This window comes from Lissotriton helveticus, chromosome 1_2, assembly GCF_964261635.1.
Source record: "Lissotriton helveticus chromosome 1_2, aLisHel1.1, whole genome shotgun sequence".
Taxonomy (NCBI): Eukaryota; Metazoa; Chordata; class Amphibia; order Caudata; family Salamandridae; genus Lissotriton; species Lissotriton helveticus.
In genome coordinates, this window is record NC_136058.1 from 113,096,292 (window position 1) to 113,112,595 (window position 16,304).

Below are 16,304 nucleotides of genomic sequence, written 5' to 3' on the forward strand. Positions count from 1 at the left end.
AGGGTTAGTCCACCCGCTACAAGGCCTCACTAGCCCTTCTTGACCTCGGCCCTGCAGCTCAACAGTACTTTGAGAGCAGACAGTCAAACAAAAGGGGGGGAGAGTTCAGGACCCTCACCTTTTCTCGTACCAGTTGTTCCCCTCACAATGCTGTGTTTAAGCGGGGGCCTGGCAGCACAGCTTCCTGTTCTGCAGGCCTCGTCCACTGCCGCCATCATTGCATGGTGTTCAGGTCTCTGCTGGCCACAGGAGACCTCCTAGAGCCCGTGCTATCCCCAGGGATGGGCCTGCGATCGCAGACAGCCCCTCCCAGATGGGGACACTTCAGCAAAGCACACACAGCTAGGAGCCCCTGTTGGGCAAGAGTCTCCAATCTCCTTGGCCCAGTAGCCCCTGCACCCAGTGACCACGCTCAACTAAGTTGTCTGGTGGAGGAGGGTGGGAATGGGATAACCCCCACAGCTCACTAGGCTCCCAGGAGTGTGGGTACCGGTATCGCATCTGGGATTCATCCGGTGGCCTCCATCTTCCCTTGGCCTCCAAATCTCTGGCTCGCACTGCTGCACCATCGAGTCGCTCCACGGGCCTGAAACCTCTCTATCAGGCTCTGTATCCACCCTGCAGGCGGAGCTCACAAAAGTCACCCCTTCACTCCAGCGCCTTCAAATTCTTTTTCGTGCTGGGGGCCAATGGAGAGCTCATAGAAGAACGACGGTCATCTTGGGCCCGGCTCCACCCTCCTGAGGTTCTTCTTGATTTTCATAGTTCTTAAACCCATTTTGGCGTTGCCAGTGCTCTTTAGTCCTATTCAGTATGCCCCTCTTTGACTTTCCTGTGTTTGGACGGTGTTTTCACTGACTGGCTTTAGACAGCCTGACACTTACAGACATGTTTCTGGACCCCTGGCCGGAGACCCTCTGCTCTCTGAGACCAGAAACAATGCACATCTTGGGCAGAGGTGTCCCACCTCCTCCCCCAGGATGGGGCAGTGCTCGAGGGGGGAAGCTTCAAAGGGCTGATAACTTTGCAATATGACCCCCAGCCTCTGCTGCTAGCAGAAGATGGCAGCTTCCAGTTTGCACCTCCACTTTGTGCGGGAAGACCAGTGGGGAAACTTAGAAGAAAAGGAAGTGTTCCCACCTCTGCCAACTACACGCCTAATGTGGGGGAGGCGAGGTGAAGCACATCTTTCAGTCCCCACCATCTTGAAGATGGGGAGACTCCTCCAATCAGGGCTAAGTCTAGGCCTACTCCCACAGGTAGGTGGCATAATTGAGGGTGTAGTCACCCCAGGTAAGATGCCCATTGGCCCTACCTGCTACTCCCCTAAAACACCCCTAAATTTAGTATTTATGTGGCTCCACAAGACCTAAAAATCAGATCTACGATTACCTAAGAAGAAAGAAGATATCTCTGCAGAGAAGAAAGAAGACAATGACTGCCTTGGCCCCAGCCCTACCTGCCTGTCTCCAGTATCGACGAACCTGTGACCTGTCTTACAACCAACAACTTCTGAAATTCTAGGAGGAATGCTGCCTTCAAAAAAGACTCCAATCTCCCATGGGCAGCGGATCTGTCCAGAAGAACCTAACTCCAAGGACTCTAGGACCAGGTGGATCCGAAACTCCTGCCCACTCTGCACCCAACACCCACTGCCTAAGTGGCTCACCTGTCCAGTGAAGTATCCCCAGGGATCCCTAACTCGAGTCCAACATTGGCTGACCTCTCCTGGCCTCCTCGACGGCACCTGCAGTATGAATCCAGAGGCTCCCCCTGACCGCGACTGGCTCCGATAAGCAGACTCTGACGTCAAAAGGCACCCCTGCACCCGAAGTCCATGGGCCTTGGTGAGCTGAACCGACAGTGCCTGTATGACCTCCTACATCTCAACTCACCTCTGCTGTCATTGGCCTCCCTCCTGCAACGTCAGTTGCAATGCCTGCAACCTGTTTGTCGAAAACAGAATCTTCATTGAAAAGCATTGGCCGCCCGATGTTGAATTTGCACCCTGCATCCGGCCGCCCCTGTGTCTCTGATATGTAGGTTTGGTGCTGCTTTGTGGCCCCCTGTGTGCTTGATCTTACGCACAAAGCTTTACCCTTGCAATCGATTCACCCAACTGCAAGTAGTTTGGCTTTGTGCACCTCCAGACCCCCCTGTGCCTGACGCCCCACTCCAGTCTTATTAAATCTGCACGCGACGCCCACGGCCCACGATCAAGTGGCCCAACACCACAATGAGATCTCCCCAGTGATCCTGACTTGGGATCTGGTGATCCCCGACCTCCCTCAAGCCAACGTCTGCAGCTTTAACCAATTATAAATACAAATAAATATTAATTACCTATTCACAATTAATTAACAACTAATTAATTTTCCATAAAAACAATTAATAATAAAAAAATACGAATTAATAAATAATTAACAGTAAATTAATTATTAATACACAAAAATTATTTTAATATGTAATTAATTACAATTCAATTACTTCCCAGCCTATTCCCCTAAAACACACTCAACCCACTACGGAAAATAAATTAATAAAATTAACATAATTATCAATTAATCAATTAATAAAAAGCAATTACCAATTAATAAAAAGTAATTACAAATTAAAAATTATTTAATTAATTAGAAATCAAAACTAATAAATAAAAACATATTTACATTATTACAATTAACTTACTTCCCGCACTAATCCCCTATAAACCCTCAACCCGCTACAGAACTATAACGCAAAATTAGATTAAAAATAATGAATAATTCCTAAAAATTAATATTTGATTTACTATAATTAAATTACTTCCCACCCTATTCCCCTATAAACCCGCAACCCGATACGGAATTAATTTACGCAAAATTTAAATAACATAAAATTCATTACTTAAAACAAATTAAACAAACCTTACAAAAATAATAGACACTTTTAACACATATACTAACATACATAACACTTTAAAAAATTCGATATAATTAAAAATTCGATATATTTTAATGCCTATATTTTATACTTTGATATTTTGACAATCGATTTTACTTACCTTCAATTCGATATTTTTAACCACTATATTATGTCCATTCTATATTTTGACTTCGATATTATGTCCATTCATTATTATTTTTTCGATATTATGTCTAGTTACCCATGTGGGTACTTCTCTTGCAGCTCGGAGCCCCAAGAAGACGACCACAACAACCACCACCACCGCCTTCAGGACCATTACAGAGGCAGCGCCAGAGAAGACAGCTGGTGCATTGCCAACGCACCACCCTGATAGACCTCAGGCAGAGGATGTGATAGCCCGCTACAAGCTTAAAAGGAGCTCCATCCTCTGCATACTGACCCAGATAGCCCCCAGGCTGCAGGCACCATCACAGCTTAGCACCAACATCCCTCCACAGACAAAGCTACTAGCAGTGCTGCACATGTTTGTCTCTAGTACCTTCCAACCAACTACTGCCTGAGTTGCTGGAGTCTCCCAGTCATCCTTTTCAAGGTTCCTCCCAACTGTCTTAGATGCCATTATAAGCCTGACGCCACAGCACCTAGGCTTCCCCAATACTGCACAAGTACAACATAACACCAAGCAAGGCTTCTATGCCGTTGCTGGGTTCCCGCATGTGTTGGGGGCAATTGACTGCACCCATGTCCTGTTTGTACCTCCTGCGGACACTGCACATATCTATCAGAACAGGAAGCACACACATTCCATAAACGTGCAGGCAATCATGGACCACCGGGGCTTGTTCACCAATGTTGTAGCTAAGTTTCCAGGGAGTGTGCATCTTCCACAAGTGCATCATCAATCAGCCGTTTGAGAATGGCACATATGGAAATGAATAACAAAACATAATTGATCCTTGAGGAATCATTTAACTTTGATTCATATTTTAAATTGTCACAAAAGTGAACACAATTTCACAGAACTCAAAAGGTTTTCATCAAAAAATAATTCTCTTTATAATAGAGTCAATCTATTATCACAATCAATATATTTTCACAAAAGAACATGGAACAATATTCCTAAATCAAATCATACATGGCAACCAAATGACTACTGTTTAATTTCCTCTCGTATATACAGCAGTCTGTGACACCTTTTGTATGGAAATATGGACCACATACAAATCAGCCATATATTCTAATCAGTTCATTATTTTTCAATTCGATAACCATCCATTTGATAATAATATATACAAAAGAAGTGTCGTAGCGTCGATGTTTCGGTCTCATATACGGTTAGTCAAATCCACGAGACCGTCCTCAGGACGTATGTTGTACCATGAATCTAGCAGTAAAATATATAATATATTTCAGAAGACATATTTTGTAAAGAACCTTGAGTTCCAATATGTATCGTCTGCTTATAACTCAATCTAAAAATCAAGTGCCACCTATATATAAAGTCACCATATGCCAGAACCCGTGAACTCCATAACACCAGTGTAATCTTATCCACAACTTATGAGAAACACTTCTACATAAAAACCTCCACCGTGTTTCGCATCCCTAGTCAGAAAACTCACAAAATGTACTCACAAAAACGGCAAGTCTTTGAACTATTTCTTCTGCAGCACTATACACCTAAAAACAACCATATCAGTCTGTGAATTGCTCAAGAGACAATTCACGAAAACAACACTGACCACCAAACGTGACAATCTACTTCTAGTCTTACCTGCTGCCACCTTCACATTTAATCTATAATCTTAATACATGTCAGTGTTACTAACCATACTTATACCGGCAACCTTTATAAAACCAACAGTAGTTCCACAATACTCACGTTAAGATCTGCTTGTTAATCCGTGATCTGTCTAGAAAATGAAGACAATACATTCTGATTAAGTTCCCTGCTATGCTCGTAACACACTCTTGAAACTTAGAAAAGTTAATGGTCAGAATGGCATGAGTAAACTTACTTATTTCAAAGCTTGACTTAATCAGTCATACATCAGAGAAAAAGACCGTGTGAAGACGCGGCATCTATCGCGACCTATAACCTTTCCGACATGAAGTGATCAGGTGTGTAGCCCGTGTCGGCCATCTTGAGAGTTTTTTTTAGTATCTTAGGGCAACCTAATTTCATGGGCTTGCAAGCATCAGAGACGCATACTACGCCCCATCTTTACAGTATTGTTTCAGTATCTAATTTCACGAGCAAAAAGGTGTCAGAGACGCATATTACCCTCCGTTTTGTATCGATATAATTTTTTTTACATTATGTCTAGTTACCCATGTGGGTACTTCTCTTGCAGCTCGGAGCCCCAAGACGACCACCACAACAACCACCGCCACCGCCTCCAGGACAATCACAGAGGCAGCGCCAGAGAAGACAGTTGGTCCATTGCCTAGGCAAAAGCTGGTAGACCATAAGCAGAGAATGTGATAGCCCACTACAAGCCTAAAAGGCTGACCCAGATAGCCACCAGGCTGCAGGCACCATCACAGATTAGCACCAACAGCCCTCGACAGACACAGCTAGTAGCAGTGCTGCACATGTTGGTCTCTGGTACCTTCCAACCAACGACTGCCGGAGTTGCTGGAGTCTCCTAGTCATCCTTTTCAAGGTTCCTCCCATCTGTCTTAGATGCCATTATAAGCCTGATGCCACAGCACCTACGCTTCCCTAACACTGCGCAAGAACAACTTGACACCAAGCAAGCCTTCTATGCCGTTGCTGGGTTCTTGCGTGTGTTGGGGGCAATTGACTGCACCCATGTCCTGATTGTACCTCCTGTGGACACTGCACACATCTATCAGAACAGGAAGCACACACACTCCATGAACGTGCAGGCAATTGTGGTCCACAGGGGCTTGTTCACCAATGTTGTAGCTAAGTTTCCAGGGAGTGTGCATCCTACAAAAGTCCATCAAATGTGCACCGCACAAGGCAGAACACAGTTCTGCAGCAAACAGTAGGGGAAATGTAGCATTGATCCCTGTAGTACCAGTGTCATACCCACTTTTCCTAGCTGTTACTTTTGGCATTGCCTCATAGTGATACCACCCTTGAAATGGTGGTACAGCATCTGACTATATGCTAATTGCAGTGCACTACACATCCCTGGACAACATTGCCCTCTCCTTTCACAGTGAGCACAGCATGAGAGGGTTCCTTATTTACAAGGCATTGTTAAGCCAAGGGAAGTGGCTGACTGAGGACTTTAGGATAAGGCCCTATTGCCAACACAACTTCACTGAAACAGACATTGTGGTTCCAATAGCGGGTGGTAGATGTGTGCCATTACAAATTTTCATCTATGTGAATATGGTGTGCTCTATCTTGGAATGTGACATGCAATGACCCCATCACAACAAGCTTTGTCCATCCCGTTGAGTGTTAGTAGATCTTCCAAGTAAAACTTTTTAAGGAATGCTAAATGGAGACACTACTTGTGGCATGTGACTAACTTGGACATATTTCCGCACATGCCTATTCCTATCATGTACATATGGCAATGTTTGAATCTTGCAAGAATGTTGTATTTGAGCAATGAGGGCACGGCTAGTTCACACATACACGGTCATCTCACTGCGTGTCTGGGACACAGTAAAGCATGACCATTTAATTATATTTCCCTTGGTGTATGTTTTCACTGGCCCAACATTTTGTAAGACTTCTATACTTCAATGGTCATAGGCAACACACATCTGTGTGACTTACATATTTTGATTTGCATGTGCATTGACTTTGGTGAAGACTGGCCAAGTACTCGGCTAAACAACCCCCCCAGTAGCGGCTCCTGGAAGGAGCCAGTGGGGCGGTGGACCAGGGGAGGGGCAGGGTGAGGGGTAGTAAACTCCGGCTCATTAATAAAGAAATAAAATAAATGTCATTGCGCGCGCTGAAACGCATTTGGTGTTTCAGCGCGCACAATGAATTTTTTTTATTTATTTATTTATTTACATTACTCTGGTCGGCCGTGAGCTGGAGTTTACTACCCCCCCATCCTGACCCTCACCCCCCCCTGCCCCACTGCCCTGCCGCACTCCCTCCACGAGCCGCTACTGCAGCCCCCCCACATTCCATAGATGCCCAGTGGAGGGCTTGAAGTAGTCAGAAGTTCAGTCAGCAGGCTGATTGTAATGTCATTGGGAACAACACAAATTATGGCAGTCCATATCGAGGTCCAAGGTGAGTGTCGCATAATGAATCTGGGGACAGTGGAAGCTGATGTTCTGGGGCATGATGCTGAGCACAAATCCAAGGAGAAACCGTGCATTTGGCATAGATGAATGCTACTGATTTCTTCTTTGCAATAATGCAGATTCATCCACATCTTCAACCTCTGATGTATCATCTGCCTCCCGTGTGCGTGGTGGTAGAATGGCTGCGGCACTGTTATGCACTGACACATCAGGGGGCTGAGATGTGGATGTTTAAGCAGCAGTATTCCTCTGTGCAAAACCTCGAGGCAGCACTGCTGTGATGAGCAGCTGCAGGGCATGGAAGATTCCAGCAACGTCTCTGTGGCGTGCAGCCGTGGCAGCCATTTGTGAGGCTTGCATCCACTCCACGTTCTCCATGGTCAATCGCATGTGATGCAATTCCTTGCTGACATCTCTGGAGCCACTGTGACTGGACAGTTGTTCTTGTCTCGGAGTCAGTACTCCAGCTATGCCAGCAATGGAATGCTGGAGAGCATGGAGCGGACTGTGTGTGTCTGTGATGGTTTGTAGGTGGTCCCGAATGGGACTGAGACTCCCACGTGTCCCATTTAATTTGACCGTAAGGCTGTCAAATCCCACATGCAACTGACCAGCCATCTCATGCTGGACCTCAACCGCTCAACGTTGAAATGCCAGAAGTGGGTCCTCAAGGTCCTGGGAGACAGCTGCGGTGGTAGGTGCTTGCTGCTGGGTATTTTGTGCAGGGGTGGAGTTTCTACGACGCTGCTGGATGGACCTGCTTCCAGAGATGGGGTGCTAATTGAGTCTATCAGCTGTTGGAGGGTGTACTGGTTGATGGTTGGGAGCTCTTCATCTTCATTACCGAAGAGTGGGACAGGCTGCTGCACAGGAGGTGATGTTTCTCCCTCTGCAATGTAAAGGGGAGACACAGTTGTATGTGTGTTTCAAGTATGATCATGCATTGGATAAGTTTACAAGCAGACTGCATGACAAGGTCCATTCAGATTATTTAGGAGGAGCTGCCTACTACATGCCGGATAGTGATTGTACAACATCACAGATGTGACTTTATAGTTGTACATTATCATCTCACAGTTTACAAATATGCCAAATGTGAGGCACCAATATCTACACACATGGAGCACCAGTTGTGTCATCTGTTCAAAAGTGACAGTAATGCAGTTTGTACCACATTGTTGTCAATGTTGATTAGCTCAGATGTATGTGTCTGGGCACTGCATTGTGGGAGAGTCACCCCTACTCAGTACACCCTGATTCTTTTTCAAGATTGCTTTTTTTTGGAGGGGTGGATTGCATGGTGCCACACCTTGCTGTTCGCAATGCTACATGATTTTTGTTGTGCCAAGATTAGAGCTATCCCACTGTTGTGATCAGGGTTGATGTGATGGGCCACATGATATGGGCAGGGAGGCATGCTTAATTTGCCATGATACACACAGTGTAGATGCTTGCTCATTTTGTTAAGTCAAAGGGAGTGATGACATCTTATTGGATGCATTTTGATCTGCAGGTATGTTCAGCATTGGCTTTACTGCCCCTTATCCATTTCAACCAGTGACCCTTTCACTTATGTGCATTTCCAATGGTGAGATGTTGCAAGCTTGACGAAATATGGGTCTTGGTCACGGTAAACACACATTACAACGCATTTTTTACAACGCACTACCATTACAACGGAACTTTTACAACGCAAATACCATTACAACGCATTTATTTACAACGCATGTTTTTACAACGCAGGTACTTTTACAACGCATACCATTACAACGTAAGTATTGGTAAGTATATAATTATATTTAAAATGTTATATGTTAGGTTTTTTTTAAAGGGGTATTTTTAGGGTTCAGGGTCAGTTTTAGGTTTTTGGGTAAAGAGGTATTTTTAGGGTTCAGGGTCAGTTTTGGGTTTTTGGGTAATGGGGTATTTTTAGGGTTCAGGGTCAGTTTTGGGTTTTTGGGTAAAGGGGTATTTTTAGGGTTCAGGGTCAGTTTTCAGTTTTTGGGTAAAGGGGTATTTTTAGGGTTCAGGGTCAGTTTTCAGTTTTTGGGTAAAGGGGTATTTTTAGGGTTCAGGGTCAGTTTTCAGTTTTTTGGTAAAGGGTTATTTTTAGGGTTCAGGGTCAGTTTTCAGTTTTTTGGGTAAAGGGGTATTTTTAGGGTTCAGGGTCAGTTTTCAGTTTTTGGGTAAAGGGGTATTTTTAGGGTTCAGGGTCAGTTTTCAGTTTTTGGGTAAAGGGGTATTTTTAGGGTTTAGGGTCAGTTTTCAGTTTTTGGGTAAAGGGGTATTTTTAGGGTTTAGGGTCAGTTTTGGGTTTTTGGGTAAAGGGGTATTTTTAGGGTTCAGGGTCAGTTTTCAGTTTTTTGGGTAAAGGGGTATTTTTAGGGTTCAGGGTCAGTTTTCAGTTTTTGGGTAAAGGGGTATTTTTAGGGTTCAGGGTCAGTTTTCAGTTTTTGGGTAAAGGGGTATTTTTAGGGTTTAGGGTCAGTTTTCAGTTTTTGGGTAAAGGGGTATTTTTAGGGTTTAGGGTCAGTTTTGGGTTTTTGGGTAAAGGGGTATTTTTAGGGTTCAGGGTCAGTTTTGGGTTTTTGGGTAAAGGGGTATTTTTAGGGTTCAGGGTCAGTTTTGGGTTTTTGGGTAAAGGGATACAGGGTAAAAATAAAATAAAATTAAATTTAAATTAAATTAATTAAATGAAATTAAATTAAATTAAATTAAATTAAATTAAATACAATTACATTACATTATATTAATTTTAAATAATATACAATTAAAAAAAATATATATACTTACCAATACTTACGTTGTAATGGTATGCGTTGTAAAGGTACCTGCGTTGTAAAAAAATGCGTTGTAAATACATGCGTGGTAATAGTATTGGCGTTGTAAAAGTCCCGTTGTAACGGTATGCGTTGTAAAAACATGCGTTTTAACGTCATATATCCTTGGTCACAGTTGGGACTCTTGTTGACTGTTGGCCCGCAGATGTCTTTCTTACATCAGGGGTTGTATGAACACGACGAAGTGACAGAGTGTGACCTGATCCTTTAAGGATGAACTTCACACTCAGTGACAGTGGCTTGCACCATGTTAACATGTTTATGTTGCAGGCATACATTTCATCATGCAATGCCACTTGCCTCGTCAGTGTAGCTCACAGACAGGCAGCTTTGCTGGGTAGTGCACATGTGCATGCATTTGGTGCCATAATGTTCATATGTGAGGACGGACCCCTTCAGGCACATTGTCAATGATGGACTAATTGCTGTTTCCATGTGTGCTGCACAATGCAGTACACATGTACAACCAAATAGCTTTCTCTTGTGTGCATGTTGTCGGTAATGTTTTTCCACAATGGTGCATGTGTGCTGACATTGGTGGTGGCATGCTCACTTATGCACATGATCACAGTGCATCCTAATATTGCCATCAAAGAGATGCAGCCCTGTGCAGACAAATTGTATATGTGTGTTGTTGAGGCAAGGGGGCCATTTTGACACCGTGCCAAATCTCCAGGCAATGTGCCCATTTGCTCTTTCATGTTGCCCTTATGCTGTGGTCTGATATAAATCTTTGGCTATATTTTGAATTACTTTTCTGTGCAGATTTCCAAGTCTGTGACCCCACCAATATGTATCTTGCAATTTATTTTTTGACTAGGGTGATATTTGTCTATACCCCCAGGGACAAGAGTATCTGGGACAAGATCTGCAAGTCATTGTGGGTGTGCACTGGGAGATATTGAATTGTGCATGAGTGACATTGGGCCCATCAACCCCGTCCACCCAGTCCCTGGTTGTTACTCCCCCTGTTGCTGATGTAGCTGGTTATGATCAGCAGTATCCCGTCCCTGGACTCAAACCACCGACTCCTGGCAGATGTCTGCGGACACCTGTTCCTCCAACGCATCCAGCTCCTCCTGTGGGACTGGACTCTCACCTTCGGTCTGCAGTGCTGCCTTGCGACTGGCCAACAGTTTCTCCTTGGTCTTGCACTTAGCATCATGCCAGCGCTTCTTGCAGTCGTTCACTGTCCTTCTCACTTCTCCAACAGCATTCACCTTGACTGCGATGGACTGCCATATTGCATTTTTGGTCCCCAATGACACATTGGAGCTGACAAAGAGCTGGTGTTGTTTCTCTGTCACCTCTGCAATCAGGACCTGGGTTTCCTGCTGGCTGAACCTGGTTTTCCTCTTCTCCTTGTCCTTCTCCTGAGTGTCTGGCTGGTCCTCCTGGCTGTTTGGGGGGTTGTTGACTCCTGCAGTACTGGGTCCAGCTTCCTTCATAGTTCTGCAGGAATGTTTTTTTATGTTTTTGATTCTTCGCGGGTGTTTTGTAGTAGCATTTCCTGTCTAACGTGAGAAAAAGTGGAGCTACGCTAATTAGCGTGCAGATTCTGGACGCTGATTGGCCTGCCGCCACTTTTTTCACGTTAGCGGCAAGATTTTTATCACCGTAACGCTGTTGTTAACGTTGACAATTTCCGCCGAGATGAGAAACTTTCACAATATAGCAATGACTTGTACATACATTGCTAACATGGCGATAGTTTTAGGCGGTACGCAGCAATAAATCAATTGCTGCTAACTTTAGCTATAGTTAGCAGCAGTCGTTGTACATATGCCCTGTGGTGTTTCTCTATTGGAGAACCGCCTACAGCCATGTTAGGTTCCTGTGCTGGCATGCCTATCGGGTCCTGCTCACATTCAGTGTTTACTTTACACATGCCTTCTCCGGTAGGCTTTGGCTTTAAAAAATGTGTGCAGTCCCTCATACAGGATATTGCTCCTTGAGAATATAAATAATATGCATATTCTGTTCAGTGGTGAGTGAAGAAATTCTCAGAAAGAGTGCCAGAGAAAGAGGGCAAGGAAAGTAGAGAGACCAGGCAAGGGAGGGAAAGAAGGAAAGAGGGAGGGTAGAAAATCAAAGAGGAGAGTAATCAGAGTGTGGAGAAAGAAGAGATGATAAAGTATGAAAAGAGGGAAAGAGTGGGAAAGAGCAGAAAGGAAAGGGAGACGTGATAGTATAAGCAGCAGGGGAGAAATAAAGAGTAAAAAAGGAGGACAATGAGAGTGAATGTGGGGATACAGAAACAAAGAGTGAGAAAGACAGGTCAGAGAAAGGGCGTGGGATATATAAAGGACATAGAAAATGCCAAAGGCATTAAGGGAAATTGAATGAAAAAATTCACATGGAGACGAGAGGCAAAGACAGGTCAAAGGTGAGAAAGATGGAAAGAGGGATCAAGAAAAGGCAGCATTCTAGTGTGACATGTTTTAACAGAAATGTATCTCCACTGCAGGCAGTGTGCATCAAGGGCTCTTGGATATTTATTTTATTTACTTCCATGTGCAAGGAATGTAGATTAGAATTACCTTTTGAGTTTTGCCTGCTTGTTCCAATCCCACCACCTTCTCCAGCACACAAATATTAATATGCTGCAGCTTTGTTAAGAAGTGACTACAGCCTTGGGTGATAAATAAATCGCCTTTCCATTCTATCTTGGCTGTTTACTACAGGCTTCTTACCCAGTAGCTGCCTGTGTTTGGGTTGAGTGGCGTGCGGGCAGGAGGGGAATAAGAGCGGGCATTGCTGTCGTACATGGAGGGTAGGGGGCAAAATAAAAAAATAATATATAGAAAAAAATACATTCAGCCAGCCGCATCGCGCTCCTCTGCTCTGCTGCTTCAGGCACAGGCTCCCAGAATGCCCTGCAGATAATTCTGAAGCTGCGCTCACATGAGAGCAGCTTCAGGATTGGCCTGAGTGCCCTTGATTGCCGCTGATTTTGGTGGTCTGATATAATGAACTGTGAACAAGTACTGCTGTTCAAGAGTGTTTCCCCGTTCAGGTGCCTCAGCTGGGGCGGGAAAGCTTTGAACACTTGGATTTTGCTGGGTGAGGGGTCAATGCAGTCAGCTTCCTGCCCTGCATGACAGGGAAAGGACAGGAGTGTGCTGTATTTAAGTCAATACGGTGCATTGCTGCCTTTAACCCTGTGCTGGCACCCTATTGGCTGCCTAGCGCCAATGCAGGCATCCTTGCACCACATTGCCCGCAATGTAAGGAGAATGTTTTTTTTTGCAGGAAGGGGCACCTTCCTGGACGAAAACAATCTTCTGACGGGTTTTCCTCTTACACATAGAAAGAGGAAAAAGCTAGGAGAAATAAACATATTTCTTCTCATTACGCCTCACCTGGGATGTGTAGGCTTTTGGCGCATTCCCTGGTCTACTACTTCTGGAAATCTAGGAATGCATCAAAATCCATGGGTGTTGCGTGGGAACACACAAGCAACACCCATGGAAATGCCTCCCTGATGCAGAATAATGCCACAGAGCGATTTGCGCTGCTTTGCATTACTCAAGATTTATGAAGCCACTCGGGGCCACGCAAGGTGGCCTTGCGAGTTTCATAAATCTCATTTGTAAATTGCGTTGTTCCTGCACCACGGTGTTTGGTTCAATAGTGTTATTTTTCATATAGTGGTCCTAATATAGGCCTAGGCAGCATCATACCCTTTCACCTATATTATTCCCCTACACTGCACAGTCACAGGCTCTTAGGATTGAGCCTTTACCTAGTTTCAGTTCTGGGTGCAGAAGGAGGGTTTTTAACTGAACAATAGCCTCCCATAACATCTTCGATGGACTCATACATTATGCATGAGTATTCATAAGGGTTCTTGGAAACCGAGCAGAAGCCACATCACCTGCATCATAACTATGCATAAGATTCCTCCCTTACGTCAACCTCAGCAGAACAATGGCCCATACATAGGACAAAGAAGCCCTAGATACTTTCAGGTATAAATACATCTTATCTTTCTGAAGTAAGATAGAGGAGATCAGTACTTCCATGCCGACACACTGATGTGAGACACTGAGGTTCCTGCATGCAGACACTCCAGCTTGCAGTGGCCTGAACATCCCTTGCAGGGTGTCCAGCTTGAGACCGGAATGGGGGTCCCACAGACTCTCACTTCAGGTAATGGGGTTCGACTTATCCTAGGGGGATTCTTGGCTTTACACCTACATATATGCTAGGTACACTTAGCGACATCTAGTTAGGGTTGCATTGCAGGAGTATACCTTTTTATATACATTGTTTTGCATTTTTACTGTCATGTATTTTATATACTTGCCTGTATTCATGATGCTTGCAAGATGGTGGAAATCTACCATCCTTTTACATTCCTAGTGCTTCTAATCATTTATATCTTATACTGTCTCATGATTATTTCAGCACACTTATTTTACACTAGAATAACGAGTGTTTAATAAATACTTATTGAAAATGTTCCTACTGTTTATTCTGTGTATCTCCCTGTAGAAAAAGTAAGCATGCGTGACTGAGCGAAAAGTAAGTTACTGTTTCCACGGTCCTGAGGGATCAGGGTTGTCATGTTCGATGGTTGCCAGGAACTGTTCCCTCCTTGGTAAGAGGAGTTTCTGGTGGCACTGTGAGCTAGCCGGTATACAGGCTAACATCCACCATAAGGGTGTTCAGACTCTGTCTGACACCAAACCTATAGTCTATATTGTCTAAACGCGCAGAACCTATTTAGGGAAATAGAAACTACACGACATGGCGCTGCAAAGGTTGGTATTGCCACTTATTTACCAGTCAAATCTGAGTAGTTTCAGTCGTGCTCTTCTCAGAGACCCTTGCTAACACAATCTCAGAGACGTCTGACGTGGGAAAGGGAATAGTCTGCCACAACTGAATAGGCGAAAAATTCTAGTATTAGCTGTTGGTTATTTCAAGCTTGCAGTACAAACAGTTTCAATTCTGCCTAAAAACCTTGTCTCAGTACCCTTGAAAAGCTCATTGCAAACGAAAACAAAAGATGGTGGGCGAAGCATCAATAGCTGAAATTGCGAGGCTTTTAAATTTAACAGAAGAGGCTGATGCTGATGCAACAGCAATTCCTGAAAATGCCAGACACGCCATCACCCTAAAACTCGCAAACTATGGGTTTTCATCAAGGGGTGGGCCTGTAACTTCGTGAACGAGGCACACGAGACATATAGAACAGAGGTATTTTATTCTTGGGTTACATTACCAGCAGCAAATACAATAACAAAAACATTTCATTTCTACACAGAAGATGAAATACCACAGGATTATAATCCTTACGAATATATTGAAATTCTGCTCACCTACCAGGAGCATGTAAACTGGTTCAAAGGCGCCCTACCCCATACTAGACATAGAGTAAGATTAGGCCCATTCGGAAGAGACGGAGCCACATGGCCAGTGCTAGCTGCTTACACACCAGATCCTGACATCGAAACAATGCCAGCAGCAGATTAATGTCTACTAGATAAAGTACTGATAAAACTCTACAGAAACCTGACACAGTTCATGATGAGAACCCTCACACTCCAACCAGATAATGCTATTCCAACAGGTCCAATCAATGCAACTGGTGCAACTAAAATTACACCACAAACATTACACTCGGTAATGGGTAAAATGCCCATTAAACATGACCAAATGCCATTCTGGATAGCTCAGAAAATTCATCAGCTAGAGGTGGCGTTTCCTCACACTAGCTCCAGTGAAAAACACAGAATGCTAACAATTTTCTTACCAATGGGATTCGCTACCCCGATAGAGGATTGTACCACTTGGGGTTCAGACTTCGCTGCCATATATACCAGAACTCATGGTATCCATTCTTTAGCAGTGGTTCCAGATGTATTGAGACCAATACAAAATGAGTACGGGGAAGAACCTGCTCTGAACTTAGGGATGAAATTACTAAATAATTTTACCCAGGTATCTACTATAATATTACTATAATATTAGCAAATATTAAAGGGGACGCAGCAGCAGTGGCTATACGCCAACACTTGAGGGAGTCCATTCCATTAGAACAGGAGGTTGAATTACTAAGAATTATTGTTGACACCGATGCAGAATTAGGGAGAGACAATTTGAGAATTAAACCGTTAAAGTACTGCTTACAGCAGTTTCTGAGAACAAGACAAGCAAACACAGGCTTCTTCCAAGAAGAAGTGGGAAAATACAAATACAAATCAAAAGAACAAGATAAACAGATCTCAATCCAGAGGTAGGTCTGTAGTGTAGTTCCTATAGTCCCAATAGGCTCTGCGCATTGGAATAATATCTTCAGTAGTG